The following is a 17,433-nucleotide window of genomic DNA, read 5'->3' as shown; positions in this document are numbered from 1 at the left end:
GGTGAAGATCCATACCGACATATTAATGAATTTATCATCACTTGTTCAACCATGTAGCCCGACGGTATTGAGGAAGAACAAATCAAGCTCCGAGCCTTTCCTTTCTCATTACAAGGATTGGCAAAGGACTGTTTATATTACATGTCACTGGGTTCATTCGCGACTTGGATGGGGCTGCATAAAGCCTTTCTTGAGAAATTCTTTTTGGCATCACGGATAGGGTCGATTAGGAAGGAAATTTATGGGGTAAAATAATTGGTAGGTGAGTCATTATATGAGTATTGGGAGAGATTCAAACGGTTATGTGCAAGCTGTCCGCAACATCAGATTAGTGAGCAGCTCTTGGTACAATACTTTTATGTAGGGTTGACACCACAAGACCGAGGTATGATTGATGCAGTGAGTGGAGCTGCGCTGGTCGACAAAACACCTGAGCAAGCCCAAATTTTAATTGCTAATATGGTGCAAAACATGCAGCAATTTGGCCTGAGGAGGGCTGATTTGGGTAGATGAGTGGATGAGGGGTAATCAAATATGATGGATGCTCAATTAGCTAACTTAACAGTTATGGTGAGTAAGTTGATGACTGGAAGCAATTCGAAAGCTTCACTATGTGGTATTTGCTGTTTAGAGGGACATGCCATGGATATGTGTCCTACATTGCAAGAAGGGGAAGTTAATGTCGTTTTCCCAAATTAGAGAAGGTATGATCCGTATTCAGCCACCTACAATGAAGGATTGAGAGACCACCCTAATTTAAGGTACCAAAATCGAGCCACACCCCCTGGATTTGAGCAGAAAAATTCCCGACTATATAATACACCACAACAGCCCCAACAAAACCTAAATGCTGAGACTAAGACTCATGCCATGCTTGAGCAAATGATGAAGATGATGTCCGATCAATAGAAGGAGACCGATGGGAAATTTCAGGCTCTTGAATCAGCCGTGAAACAATTACAAAATCGAGCTTCTTCGACCGGTGTTAACCTTGGAAATTTGCAAGCTGAAGTAAACAATTGATTGCCATCACAACCGGTGACAAATCTAAGGGACAAGTTAGTGCCAAACTTTGAGAAGTGGGAAGGAATTGAGACCTATTCTGAAAAAGGTCTGATGTAGCGATGAAGAGGATGAAATCAAGGTCAAAAAGGTCCAATTCAGTGATAAAACAGAGGAGATTTTAGCCATACCAAGGGCTGATATACAACGGCCACAAACAGCCTCAAGGGAGGCAGAAAAATTGCACCTACAGTAGCCCATTGTTTCGTGCGACGCAGCAAATTTAGAGCAGCAAATGTAGTCCCTTGAGCCTCAAATTGAAGGTGGTTTGAGCACTAATAATAACCAGTGATCTTATGTGTCAAAAGCCCCTTTTCCGCAGTGTTTGAGGAGGGAAAAATCAGACGATGTCAATGCTGAAATCCTGGAAACTTTCCGTAAGGTACAAGTTAATATTCCATTAATTGATGCAATTAAACAAGTTCCTAGATATGCTAAGTTTTTAAAAGAATTATGCACATCTAAAAGAAAATTGATTGGAAATGAGAGGATTAGTTTAGGTGAAAATGTATCCGCGGTATTTCAAAAGAAGCTGCCACCTAAGTCTAAAGATCCTGGAATGTTTTCGATACCTTGTAAGATAGGAGACCTTAAACTTGATAGAGCTATGCTCAATTTAGGAGCCTCTATAAATGTCATGCCTAGGAGTATCTATGAAAAGGTACACTTAGGTTCATTAAAAGAAACGGGATTGATAATTCAACTTGCTGATAGGAGTAATGCCTACCCCGATGGCGTCTTAGAAGATGTCCTAGTGCAAGTAAACGAGTTAGTCTTTCCTGCCGATTTTTATGTCTTGGACATGGGACCTAATGTTAGTTCAAGTGATGTACCCCTACTCCTAGGTAGACCTTTTCTTAAAACCTCTAGAACAAAAATTGATGTACATAGGGGGAACTTAACTATGGAGTTTGACGGTGAGATAATAAAATTTAACATATTTGATGCCATGAGATATCCCATCGATATTAATTCTGTGTATGCCCTTGATGTAATTGATAATCTTGTTCAAAATGTCTATGAATTAGGAGAGGATGATGAGTTAGAGAGTATTCTAACTAAAAGTATTTTTGATGTCGATATGAATAATCATGAATTTGTTGTTTCTGATTTTTTGATTGATTCGGTTTGTGCATTAAATTCTCCTCAATTGACACACTCTAAACCAATTTTCCCTAGCATTGAGGTGGCCGATAAACAAATTCGGTCACTAATTTCACCACCTAAACTTGAGCTAAAAGGGCCGCCCAAAAATTTAAAGTATATCTATTTAGGTGAGAATCAAACTTTGTCGTTGATTGTGTCGAATGCCTTAACCGAAACCCAAGAATCGAAGCTGATTAGAGTTCTTAGGGAGCATAAGGAAGGTTTCGGTTGGGCACTAGCTGATATTATTGGACTTAGTATGACCTTGTGCACTCACAAGATAGCCCTAGAACCAAATTCATCCCTTAAGAGAGACCCCCAACGCCGATTGAATCCACCAATGATGGAGGTGGTTAAGAAAGAAATTTTAAAATGGTTAGAGGTTGATGTTATCTATCCTATAGCTGATTCAAAATGGGTAAGTCTGATCCATGTAGTCCCTAAGAAAGGAGGAACCACAATAGTTATCAACGATGAGGGGTTAGAAATTCCTACAAGAGTGCAAAACGGTTGGCGGGTTTTATAGACTATAAGAAGCTAAACAAAGCTACTAAGAAAGACCATTATCCTCTCCCATTCATGGATCAAATGTTAGAAAGGCTAGTTGTTCGTTCACATTTTTGTTTCTTAGATGGCTATTCAGGTTACTTACAGGTTCCAATTGCACCCGAGGATCAAGAAAAGACCATTTTCACTTGCCCGTTTGGAACCTATGCCTTCAAGAGAATGCCTTTCGGATTGTGTAATGCACCGGCCACATTTCAAAGAGGTATAATGAGCATTTTTTTAGATTTTATTTCGCATTTAATGGAGGTGTTTATGGATGACTTTACTATTCATTATGATTCATTTGATCAATGTTTTCACTATCTTGCATTAGTGCTTAGGTGTTGCATTGATACAAATTTGATATTGAACTTTTAAAAATGTCATTTCATGGTTGAGAAAGGTGTGGTTTTGGGTCATGTCGTTTTATCTAAAGGTTTAGAAGTTGACCAAGCTAAGGTTGAGGTAATTAAAAACTTACCCTATCTGAGCACTGTAAAAGAAATTCGATCTTTCTTAAGGCATGTAGGTTTCTACCGTAGGTTCATCAAGAATTTTTCACAAATATCTTCACCTTTATGTGCATTGCTAGGTAAGGATGTCACATTTGAATTTAATGAGAATTGTAAAAAATCTTTTGATGAATTAAAACTAAAATTGATCACAACACATATCATTCAAGGACCAAATTATGCATTACCCTTTGAAATTTTATGTGATGCTAGTGATAGGGCTGTTGGTGCGGCACTAGGACAAAGAAATGGTAGAGAGTCTAATGTTATTAGGTATGCTAGTAAGCTATTAAACCCGGCTCAATGCAATTACACCATAACCGAGAAAGAACTCTATGCCATAATCTTTGCCTTAGAGAAATTTAGAGCATACTTGTTAGGAGTTAAAGTCATTGTATTTCCAATCATAGTGCTCTTAAATACTTGCTGCATAAGAAAAAAGTCAAGCCTAGATTGATTAGGTGGATTTTTATCTTGCAAGAATTCGACCGAGAGATTAAAGATAATAAGGGTAAAGAAAACTTTGTGGCTGATCATTTGAGTAGGATAGAGACCGAGGATGTGAGGACAGAGCCTAGTGATCATTTCCCGATAAGAGACTTTATGGTGTGTCTAGTGCCTTGCCATGGTATGCCGACATAGTGAACTACTTAGTGACCAAAGAGTTCCCCACGAATGCACCTAGACACTTGAGGGAAAAAATTAGAAGTCAAGCCCGATTCTACTTGTAGGATGAGCCATACCTTTGGTGATTTTGTAACGACCAAATGATTAGGCGTTGTGTCAATGATAGTGAGATAGAATCCAAGCTTAATTTTTGTCATTCTCGAGAGGGTGGAGGACATTTTGGACCAAAGAGAACAACCCATAAGATACTTGAGTGTGGGTTATTTTGGCCGACAACTTAAGTAGTAGAAATCAAATGCCATTACATAATTTCTATGTTTGTGATATATTTGACGTGTGGAGCATTGATTTTATGGGGACTTTCCCTTCCCTTTTCGGTTATTTATACATTCTTGTGTGTGTTGATTACTTGTCGAAATAGGTAGAAGCATTTCCAACTAGGACTGATGATGCTAAAGCCGTTGTGAAACTTCTTAAGGCCAACATCTTGAATAGGTATGGGGTACCAAGGGCTATAATTAGTGATAAGGGAACCCACTTTTGTAATCGAACCTTGAGAGCCTTACTTACACAATATAGTGTTACCCATAAGGTATCGACAGCCTATCACCCTCAAACCAATGGGCAAGCCGAGAGTAGCAACAAAGAAATTCAGGAAATTTTAGAGAAAATTGTCAAGCCTAATAGGAAAGATTGGAGCCAAAAACTAGATGAAGCATTGTGGGCTGTTCGAACAGCCTACAAAAATCCAATAGGGATGTTGCCTTATAGGGTTGTCTTTAGGAAGGCATGTCATCTTCCCGTAGAGCTAGAGAATAGGTCATTTTGGCTGTTAAGCAATGCTATTTGGACTATAGTTTAGCAGGGGAAGAGCGCAAATTGAAGCTGCAAGAGTTGGAGAAGTTGCATCTAGAGGCATATGACAATTCGGTCATAAAGGTAAGTCGAAAGCATTTCGTGACTCAAAGCTGATTCATAAAGAATTTAAGGTAGGTGAGAAGGTACTACAATTTAATTCTAAGCTTAAATTGTTTCCCGGTAAGTTAAAATCAAGGTGGCTTGGACCATTTATAATAACTGAAGTGTATCATCATGGGGCATTAGAAATTAGGAGCCTCGAAACTAATAAAATTTTAAAGGTGAATGGTCATAGGTTGAAGCATTTCCATGAAGGGGAGCAAGCAGTTTGGATGGAGGAGATCAATCTTGAGGATCCATGAGGAATTGCAATGTCGAGCCAACGACATCAAACAAAGGCGCTTGTGGGAGGCAACCCACCAATTTAGAGAAGTTTTTCTTTTATCTTTTACATTTTTATTGTTTCTTTTCATTAGTAGTTTTTAATTTTCTTTTGCATTAGGGACAATGCAAACATTGAGTATGGGGGAGAATCATTTCATTTGATTGATTTTCTAACATATTTGATGTTTGTAAAATTTTAAGAATTCAATTTGATTTTGATTGTTGTGTGTCGATTGGTTGGATTCAATTTTGTTTTTAATTGATTGATTTTGGTTCGAAAAAGAGAGAAAAAAATCAATTCCATACTTAATTTTGTACTTTAAAATCAGAATTGGATTAAATTTAGTTTGCTAAATTGATCAATCATGTGGTCCTTGTGAGAAATTTGAGCCTAGAGTGCGAAGTTGGGACATCCATGCCAACTTGTGAGAGCATTATTATTTATTCATGTGTGATTATTGTCATTAATTTTCAATTACTCTAGAACTTGCTTTAGATCGTATTGAGTCTAGTAATACATTTGATCCACATGAACATGATTTAAGAGGCATTAGGATGCAAGCCACGTTACCCACATAGGCCGACCTTGACACTATCTCCAATTAGTTAGCCAATTTGAAGCCTTAATACCCCAATTTTGTTGATTTACCTCCAGATATTGAACCAAGCTTGAATGATCTTGACTCACCTTCTCTAGGCTAGTTAATTCAATTAGGAGTTCATCTTGATTTTTAGTTTTTATCGAAGGATTGTTGGTTGATTAAAGTGCTAATTGGAGTGATTTTTTGCTGAAATTAGAGGCTGGTTAGTAATGTAAAAAATCAGTAAGTTGTAGACTCTCTATTGTGCAAGGGAATACTCTAATGTAAGGAAGCAATGTGCGATCAAATTGAAGCAAATCTGCCAAATCAAGTGGCTGAAAGTTGAGACTATTTAAGTGATGTACGGCTGATTGTTTCAGAAAAAAAGAATCACAATTATGAATGATGACTTTTGAATGATGAATTTTACTAGCTTAGAGTACTAGCTCCACCGTCCAAATAAATTCCTCCCGTCCTTGTACATTACCTTAGCCCCATTACAACCTTTGTTTAGCCTCAATAAAGTTTATGGATTTTAATGTGTTATGTTATAGATAAGGTGGACAAGCAAGCCTATGGTGGTTAATTACTTTCGATTTCAATTTGAGAGTAACATACTAGCCTAAACACATTGAGTGATGAGTGCTAAACACTTTTCCGATAAGGATTGATCAAGGAAGCATTCTTAATTTTTGAATATTTTGGAGTTTGTTTTTAAATAGTATATATATCCTTGTGAATTTGAAACAAATTTTCTCTTTTGATGAACCAAAATTCACGATTGTCGATTTCAAAATTTATTCTGAGCATGAAAAGGTGCAACACTCTTGATTCGATTTGATTTCTTTAAATCTAGCATGATTTTTTGTGTTTCAATTCTCGAATCTTCGAAATTGCTCGAGGACAATCAATAGCTTAAGTATGGGGGAGTTTGTTAAGCTCAATTTTGAGCTTAACTTATTCCACTAATTACCTTAATTATTGATGAATTCTTGATCAATTGGTTTCTAATTAGCTCAATTTACATTAAGTGTATCTTATGCCTTGCTAATTTACTTTCGTTCCAATTCGATGATTTAATGTTGTTTTAAGTCATGGTGCAAGGTAGGTACATTTAGATGGTTCGAATGTACCCAATTGGGAATCCAATTCCCACAAATGGAGCTAATGGATAGGGCTGATCGTATGCTGATTTTGAAATTAAAATTGACTTGGTAAAAATGCAAATCCGAATTAACCAAGTCAACTACAAAAGACCTTGAAAACAAGAGCAAGATTAGGTCCAATTTGGAGGTGAATGAAGCTGAAATTGTGCGACTAGTGAGCAAGGGAACCAGATTTAATTCTGATTTTAATTCCCTTTCCCCTAGCTATGACCGACCCTAGTGTATAAAATAGACAATCCAATTCAGCCTTTGAGTAGTTAAATTGGAGTGAAACTCTAATTGGCTTGAGTTGATTTTGTACGATAGGATGAGCAAAAATTAAGGGGATCAGATTAGATTTTTTATTCTAATTTCCTTACCTGATTTGAGGCTGATTCTATCCCATAAAAAAGAGAAGACTCCTACCAGCAAGGAGTGTGAACAGAGTGAGAAGAACCAGCAAGAGGAGGACAAAAATTGAGAGGGAGGATCGAGTAATTCAGCAAGGACAAGCACCTCTAATCAATCTAGCAAGTGTCGATCAAGGAGCTGAAAATCAGTCCAAGAGTTCAGCAACTTTGAGAAGAGGAAAGCTCGACAATTAGAGTAGTATTTCTAAATAAGATTGATTCGAAATTCACTAAGTTTTCAATTAATTCTTGCTTTGTTTTATTTGCTATGAGTGGCTAAATTTCTTTTGCTTAGTTAGACACTTATGAAGCCAAGTACAAATTGATTCAAAGACGCAATTTATTCTGAATTTAATTTCGGTATTCCATAGTTGTTTATTTTTATTATTTAAGGGTTTTTCTAAATCAATTGGATTGATCACCTAGTTAATTTAGGAATTCTCTTATAATCATCTAAGTTAAAATTGAGGAATCGTATTTCTTAATTAGACTTAGAATTGGTGATAACTAATTGGCTAGCCACTAATTAGAACAATTACGGATTTAATTACATAGAAGCTACTGGAGGATTTTCTATGGTTAATGTTAGGTAAAGTCTCTCTAGTACCCAATGCATCTTTAATCAATCAAACATAGGTCTGATTAAGGGTAGTTTTCAGTTAAGAACGTTTCTTCATTGTATTAAAATTGGTAGAGATAGGAAGTCACTTCGTAAGTGATTTTATACCTTGCTTGATACGATCTCGGTTTACTAGTTGAACCCGAGTCGTTTAGTTCCCGATCGTAAACGAAGAAGTATATTAGACAAGAAGAAGATAGAATATATTTGAGTTCAAAGAAGTGAAGTAAGTCCGTGCAAAGTTGGATGTGGATTTGGTTTAAGTCGAAATGGTATGACTAGAATGGTCGAGTTCGGTTTAGAATTAATTAAGAAATGGTATTTGGTTTTGGTACGTTTTGGTATTTGGGAATTGGTACGAAATGGTAAGGGATTTGGTACAAAATGGTAATGGTTCAAAAAAGGTCAAGAGTGAACCAACACTAAAGAAGAGTGTTGACCCGAAACTTATAGGACCAAATTGAGTTGGAAATGGTTGATAAGGACCTTGACCCGATACTTAGTAATGTATGAACCAAAGGTATCAAAGGTGAACGCCACACTCGGGTTTAGGGAGTGATAAGTTCGAAAGAAAGACTCGGAAAGACGCCACTAGAAGCTAGATAAGTCTTACGGGTCTCGAACGAAATTTGAGAGAAATTGCCTCACAAATTTGGCAGCAATCGTTACTTAAAATGTCAAAAGTCCTTTACAAAGTAAAATTTCAGCTATTTATAAGCAACACCTAAGCTAGCCGAATGGCCACTTACATTCCTTAAAAATTAAGCAAATGAATCACTTAAATGAACTAGCTAGATTCTTTGAACATGGAGCTCCATTAGACACCTTCTAGATGAAGCATTGGACTTGGAAAAACTTGGATGATGCATGGATAGCTAGGTTCGCCAATGGGCATAAATTAGCTCATTTATGTTGCAACTTTTGGTGAAAAGTGACCAGCAATTAAGAGGATAATGAGCAGCCAATTCAAGTGTGAAAGCTCAACATTGAAGAGTCATGGAGTGTGAACACATGGAACCGAAAAGCCAAGATGCATCCAAGAAATGTGAAAGGAATTAATGGGCGCTTTGGAGTTCAAACATTAGCTCCTTGGCGAATAGTCACCTAGGAATGTTGAATTCACTCACCAATTTGATGCATGTATCGCAAGTGCAATGTATCTAACATGCATGCACCTTGCTAAAATGAATCTCCAAATTCACTAACCTTGTTAAATGATCCCACACATTCTACCAACCTATATAAATAAGAAGAACTAAAATTAATATGATATTTAGTGAACAAAATTAATATAAAACCATGAAACATTAATTAGGTCAACTATACCACTAAAATCACTCATTAAATTCTAAAGATTAAAGCAACTTTAAATCATGTAATAAAACTTGACATATTAAAACATGCAACAAACATATTAATAAGTCGTAGTAAACTAATTAAATCTAATTAAATAAATATTCACTATTAAATTAATGTCTAGTTGATATTGAGTGAATTGAAAATGTTTGAGTGAAGTTGAGTTAATTGAGCTCATTGAGCTGAAATGGAAGTTAATTCATTTCGTATTAAAGTGCACGGATTGCTTTTCGAGTTGGTCCAAGCTTCCTCGATGTGACCAACCAAGATCTCGCCCCAAACTTTGTCAACTAAAGCCGAAACAGCCTCCTTGAATTGTTTAGCTCGTGATCGGGTGATGGGACCTTGGGGCAACTCCAACGGCTCCTTGTTCGAGCTAGGTAGGACTTGAGGCATGGCCGTATCACCCACCCCCTCTTCAAAGCGATTTGCCCTCAAATCAGAATCTGCATGAAAAGGGGATAAGTTAGAGACATTAAAACTTGCGCTTATATTATACTCACCTGGTAGATCAAGTCGATAGGAGTTCTCGTTGATTCGCTCCAAAACTTGAAAAGGTCCGTCACCATGCGGTAGTAGCTTTGACCTTCGTTGGGCGGGAAAACGTTCCTTTCTCATGTGAACCCAAACCCAATCACCCGGTTCGAAGATAACTCTTTTACGACCCTTGTTCGCCTTACGAGTATAACTTTCAGTTCTTGCTTCAATGTTGGCTCGAACTCTCCGATGTAACTCCTTTACATAGTCGGCCTTTTTTCTAGCATCTGCATGGATAAGTTGATCATTAGGCAAAGACACTAAATCTAAAGGAGTGAACGGGTTAAATCCATAAACGATTTCAAAAGGAGAGTGTTTGGTTGCCGAATGAACGGATCGGTTATACGCAAATTCAATATGTGGTAGACACTCTTCCCACGACTTGAGATTTTTCCGTATGATGGCTCGTAACAAAGTTGATAACACTCGGTTGACCACTTCCGTTTGGCCATCGGTTTGGGGGTGGCAGGTGGTTGAAAAAAACAACTTAGTTCCGAGCTTTCCCCACAATGACCTCCAAAAGTGACTCAAAAACTTGGCGTCTCGATCAGAAGCAATCGTCCTTGGGATGCCATGCAAGCGAACAATTTCCTTAAAGAAAAGATTAGCAATGTGAACGGCATCATCAGTTTTTGAACACGAAATAAAATGAGACATTTTTGAGAAGCGATCAACAACAACAAAAATAGAATCCTTCCCCGTTTTGGTTCTTCGTAATCCAAGGACAAAATCCATGGAAATGTCTTCCCAAGGTGCGTCGGGTATAGGGAGGGGTGTATCTGACCCGTGCAGCTTTAATCTTGGATTTGGCCTTCTTACACGCCACGATCATCGCGCACAAATTCGCCGACGTCCCTTTTCATCTTGACCAATAGAAATGTTCTTGGAGAGTTGCTAAAGTTTTTCCCACATCGAAATGGCCCATGAGACCGCCGCTATGCACCTCATGTACTAATACATCTCAGATAGAACTCATGGCACACACAATTTTCCTTCTCTAAAAGGAAACCATCGTACCTATAAAACTTATCAATAGCAACATTTGCACACGCAATAAACATTTCTCCAAAATCATCATCGATAGCATAGAGATCTTTCAACAAGGCAAAACCAAGCAATTTAGAATCCAAATACGATAAAAGTGTATACCTTCTTGAAAGGCGCCACCACGATATTTTCCTTACCCTTTTATATTTTATGACATATGGAAACGATTCCAAATACTCTACCCACTTAGCATGGCGTTTATTTAATTTGTCTTGACCTTTAATATGCTTTAATGCTTCATGATCCGAATGGATCACAAACTCCTTTAATACAAATAATGTCGCCAAGTCTCGAGAGCACGAATAAGTGCATACATCTCCTTGTCATAAATGGGATAATTCAACACGGCTCCATTCAACTTCTCGCTAAAGTAAGCGATCGGTCGTCCATCTTGAGTTAGCACGGCTCCTATTCCTACACCTGAGGCATCACACTCAATTTCAAATGTTTTAGAAAAATCAGGCAATGCTAACAATGGAGCTTTAGTAAGACAATCTTTAATAATATTAAAAGAATTTTCTTGCTCTTCGCCCCAATGAAAAGTCGAATTCTTCTTGATAGTGCTTGTCAACGGTGCAGCTAACGTGCTAAAATTAGGCACAAAATGCCTATAGAAGCTTTCCAAGCCATGGAAACTTCGCACTTGACTTATGCTCGTCGGTCTCGGCCATTCCTGAATCGCTTTAATCTTTTCGCTATCTACTTCAAGACCCTCCGAGCTAACCACGAAACCTAAGAAAATCACTTTGTTAGAACAAAATGTACACTTCTTAAGATTAGCATACAAAGTCTCTTTTCTAAGTACTTCTAAAATAGTTCGCAAATGAATTACATGCTCATCCAACGACTTACTATATATGAGAATATCATCGAAGTACACAACACAAAACTTACCAATGAAATTCCGTAAAACATAGTTCATAAGTCTCATAAAAGTACTAGGGGCGTTGGTTAAGCCGAATGGCATTACCAACCATTCATACAAACCATGTTTCGTTTTAAAAGCGGTTTTCCACTCGTCACCTTCTCGCATACGAATCTGGTGGTATCCGCTTTTGAGATCAATTTTCGAGAACAACTTTGCACCACTTAACTCATCGAGCATGTCATCCAAGCGCGGTATGGGATGCCTATACTTAATAGTTATTTTATTTATGGCACGACAATCAACACACATGCGCCACGTTCCGTCCTTCTTAGGCACCAACAAAATCGGTATGGTACATGGACTAAGACTTTCTCGAATCTAGCCCTTTTCCATGAGTTCGTTAACTTGACGTTGAAGCTCTTTGGTCTCTTCGGGATTGGTTCGGTATGCCGGTCGGTTTGGAATAACAGCTCCAGGCACAAAATCGATTTGGTGCTCGATCCCACGAAGTGGTGGCAACCCACTCGGCACTTCATCCGGAAAAACGTCTTGGAATTCCTGCAAAAGAGATAAAATAGAAGAAGGGGGATCTCCGGATAAGTCGTTAGTGTTAAACAAATTTTCCTTATACATAAGGACAAGGATCGGTTGTCTTGCCAAAAACGCTTTTCGAACATCACTTGCTTTTGCAAAGACATTCAATTTTTCATTCACTTTTTCTTTTTCATCTTTTTCTTTTCTCGCTCTCTTTTCATTCTCTTTTTTTGAATTTTCTTTCTTTTTTTCATTTTTCTTTTCTTTTATATTTCCGCTCTTTTCTTTTTCTCTCATTTGATCTACGGAAATTTTCAGCTTAAGTTGATCCTCATCGACTTGCTTTGGCGTCAATGGGGCTAAGGTCCGTGCAAAGTTGGATGTGGATTTGGTTTAAGTCGAAATGGTATGACTAGAATGGTCGAGTTCGGTTTAGGATTAATTAAGAAATGGTATTTGGTTTTGGTACGTTTTGGTATTTGGGAATTGGTACGAAATGGTAAGGGATTTGGTACAAAATGGTAATGGTTCAAAAAAAGGTCAAGAGTGAACCAACACTAAAGAAGAGTGTTGACTCGAAACTTATAGGACCAAATTGAGTTGGAAATGGTTGATAAGGACCTTGACCCGATACTTAGTAAAGTATGAACCAAAGGTATCAAAGGTGAACGCCACACTCGGGTTTAGGGAGTGATAATTTCGAAAGAAAGACTCGGAAAGACGCCACTAGAAGCTAGATAAGTCTTACAGGTCTCGAACGAAATTTGAGAGAAATTGCCTCACAAATTTGCAGCAATTCGTTACTTAAAATGTCAAAAGTCCTTTACAAAGTAAAATTTCAGCTATTTATAAGCAACACCTAAGCTAGCCGAATGGCCACTTACATTCCTTAAAAATTAAGCAAATGAATCACTTAAATGAACTAGCTAGATTAATTTGAACATGGAGCTCCATTAGACACCTTCTAGATGAAGCATTGGACTTGGAAAAACTTGGATGATGCATGGATAGCTAGGTTCGCCAATGGGCATAAATTAGCTCATTTATGTTGCAACTTTTGGCTGAAAAGTGACCAGCAATTAAGAGGATAATGAGCACCAATTCAAGTGTGAAAGCTCAACATTGAAGAGTCATGGAGTGTGAACACATGGAACCGAAAAGCCAAGATGCATCCAAACAAATGTGAAAGGAATTAATGGGCGACTTTGGAGTTGGAAACATTAGCTCCCTTGGCGAATAGTCACCTAGGAATGTTGAATTCACTCACCAATTTGATGCATGTATCTGCAGTGCAATGTATCTAACATGCATGCACCTTGCTAAAATGAATCTCCAAATTCGACTAACCTTGTTAAATGATCCCACACATTCGCCAACCTATATAAATAAGAAGAACTAAAATTAATATGATATTTAGTGAACAAAATTAATATTAAAACCATGAAACATTAATTCGGTCAACTATATCACTAAAATCACTCATTAAATTCGACATTAAAGCAACTTTAAATCATGTAATAAAACTTGACATATTAGAAACATGCAACAAACATATTAATAAGTCGTAATAAACTAATTAAATCTACTTAAATAAATATTCACTATTAAATTAATGTCTAGTTGATATTGAGCTGAATTGAAAATGTTTGAGCTGAAGTTGAGCTAATTCGAGCTCATTGAGCTGAAATGGAAGTTAATTCAGCTCGTATTAAAGTGCACGGATTGTTTTTCGAGTTTGTCCAAGCTTCCTCGATGTGACCAACCAAGATCTCGCCCCAAACTTTGTCAACTAAAGCCGAAACAGTCTCCTTGAATTGTTTAGCTCGTGATCGGGTGATGGGACCTTGGGGCAACTCCAACGGCTCCTTGTTCAAGCTAGGTAGGACTTGAGGCGTTGCCATATCATTGCTATTGAATTGGTTTTCTAGGATAATTTTGAGTCACAATTACTTGTGTTTGGTGAATTAAGGTGTCGATTACTAAGCATTCTTTCTATCTATTTGATTTTCGATTTCAAGCATTCTCGATTTAAATATACTTTCGCTCATTACTTTAATTTTCAGCAAGCAAACATTGAAACAAACCCCCATTTGCGTGCGTGTGTGCGGTTTACATTTACTTTTATTTCAATTTTCCTCAAATAGATTTAACACAAGCTTCCTCGTGGGATCGATACTCTATTTGCCCTATATTACCAGTTAATATTGGTTGAGTAGTGGATTTAATTCGGTGGATGTAACGAAATTGCACCATCAGGAATTCCACCTTCGAGCATATTCCTTCTCGGGTCCATGCCTCCACCTTTGGCGGCATTGGATGTGCCTCCACTCACATTATGGGGGCTTCTAGACATAGTTGTTGAAAGTCCTCACTACAAGCCTCACCAATTTCACTCAGAAAAAAAAATAAAGTGACAAACACTCCATTCATATATTGGCTTTTACCTCTTTGATACGAGTCACAAAGACCCAACCCAAGCTCAAGAATGTGATGGGCTCAAATTACCACAATGCCCAATAATGAGGTCAAAGGCTAGACAAATGCGTTCCGAACTAAATGGGACCATTCAGGAATTTTTTAGCAAGGCCTTAGATGCATACACGAAAGAAAGAGAAAATCAAGATTCACTTTCTTGTTTTCAAGAAAATCAAGAAACTGAATCTTGGCCCAATTTTGTTGTTTAGAGCGATTTCAAGTATCAAGAAAATCAAGATTTCAAATCTTGGAAATATTGGTCCAAGAAACCGAATCTTGCAGCCAAAGCGCATTGGATTTCCGTTACGAGCATCAACAAACAAATTTCGATAGGAGATGGACTACAAGCCCAAGTTCTTGAAGGCAAGGCCCAATAAGATGATTCCAAGCCCAACCAAGAAGTCAAACCATACTTAGTTGAAAATCAAGCCAAATTGTTAAAGTGGCCCAATTTGTAAAAATTTTAATTCTTTAACTATTTGAGTTTAATTTTTAGACTTTAGGATTATTATATGTAAAAATTCGGCCCAAGCAGCCCATTAAAATGCGTTGGCCGAATTTCCCTCTTAATTTATTAATTAGGTCTTTTTTAAGTTTTCCTAATGAAATTAGGAAATAGATAGAAGGCCTATTAATAGGCATGGCCGACCACCTTATTGAACACATTACAATTACATTAAAAATTTCAGATTTGTTTTGAATGAAAATTCTCTTTGAGTTCTTCAAGAATTTTCTCTTGAGTTTTCTTTAGAAGTAGTTTTAACAATCTTTTTTATTGTGGAAGCCATCTTTAGCCTTCTTCTTGCCATTGATCTTTATTGGAGGGGAGATTAGAGCCGTTTGAAGGGAGTTGTGAAATATTTCGGGATTTCACGGCTTCTTAGGACTTTTCTTTATTCTTTTGCTATTCATTCTTCTTTATTAAATTCTGCTTTTTCCGTTTTGTTGAATAATTTGGGATTAATTGTTCTTGTTTTGTTTCAGCCATTCCAAACTTCAAGATCTGTCTTTATAACATTCTTTGGCATCAAGAAACGTCCGTCAATCATATTTTTTTCAGATTTCTTGCCGTCCAAGTATTCTATTTTCCTATTCAGATTTGGGTTTCTTGATCCGTTGAGTTTAACTTGTTGTTTTGGGTTCTCCTTGTCAGATTCGGCTTGGAGAGTCATTCGTGCAATTTAGATCTCGTTTCTTGGCTTCCAAGAAACCATATTAATACGTGTTCTAATTATTAGCTGATTCTTTCTTGTTTTGGGCGCTCCATTATAGATCTATTGCTGCTAAGATTTAATTTTCTGTTTCGTTTCAGATCCAAGTGTCTAGCATTTTCATAGGAGTTTCTCATGAGTTGACAACTCGATCTTGGTCCACGCGCAACCCCCTATCATTTGTTATCAGATTTTGGGCGTTTTGGGTGTTCTTGGTTGATTTCTACACTGATCTCTATTTTTTAAACTACAAACAGTAGTTTTATCCAAAAAAATTTCGAAAAAAATTCATTTGAGTGGGTAAACGTTGTCCGATTGATCTGAAATTTTACATACATTTTTGTGGCATTGTGGTTGAATATAAAAAAAATATTTCCTACAAAAAAATCATTCGAAAAAGTCAAAAAAATTGAAAAAGATGAAATCCAATAAAAATTAAAAACAAATATTCAGTGGGTTGAGTTTGGTGGCCAAACTTTCCAGATAAAAAATTAAATATTCAAGGACATTCCAGATTTAATTTCGTGATTTTTGGAGATCAGGAACACCTCGAATGAAGTTGTCAAGTTACTCCGCAGTTTTTTCGGGTTTTTCGATTTCAGCAATTTTTATTGATTCTTAGCTGTAGGTTTTCATTTGTTTGCCTTTATTCTTCCTTCATACTATCTAACACCTTCTTTTTTCTTGTGTTAGTAGGATTTTAAAGGTTGCACAATTCTTTCTCAGTGCAACACAAATCAATTGGTGTCTCGTCAGTTTTTGGCATCCTAGAGCAAATTCGAAGTCTTTGTTAGTTTCGGTTCATACACTTTCTGATTGGTTGATATAGACTCTACTAAATAACTCACAAGACTGAATTCTACCTCATTGAGAATTTGATTTTTCTTATGGAATGATTAACGGTGAGGTTTGCTAACTTTCCTTTTTGAGTGTTGAGTGTTTGTTTTGCAGGTTATTGAAAAAAGAAAAAAAAATGTCGAGAGTTGGTCAAGTTGATGATGACCATAATGATGTCCATGATAAATTTAAAAAGATCTAACAACAGTTAGACGAACGGGCTGCCTTACTTTGAACATTGAGTGCTACTATCAATGAGATGCGATTCGATCAAGAGCCTCAATATCGGGGTCCAATTAAAGAGGATGTGGATAACCAGCCTTGTGCTCATAGGCACGCTCCTAGACATGTCCCTAGAACTGATTATGACGTTCATGATCGCGGACAACCCTCTTTGGCAAAACCAAAGAGCGAGCAGTAACGAGAACATCTCTTTCATACTCGCTGCCTTGTACAAGGTAAGGTTTGTAGAGTTATTATTGATGGTGAAAGTTGCTCGATCGTAGCCATCACGACGATGGTGAAAAAGCTTTTCTTAACCACTACCAAGCATGCACGACCTTATCAACTACAAGGGCTTAGAAACAAAGGCCAATTTAAGGTCACTTAACAAGTGTGCATCGCCTTTTCTATCGGCAAGTATCAAGACGAAGTCATGTGCGACATAGTGCCTATTCA

Source organism: Gossypium raimondii, chromosome 4 (genome assembly GCF_025698545.1).
Source record: "Gossypium raimondii isolate GPD5lz chromosome 4, ASM2569854v1, whole genome shotgun sequence".
Lineage (NCBI taxonomy): Eukaryota > Viridiplantae > Streptophyta > Magnoliopsida > Malvales > Malvaceae > Gossypium > Gossypium raimondii.
Note: the sequence above shows the minus strand (reverse complement) of the source record.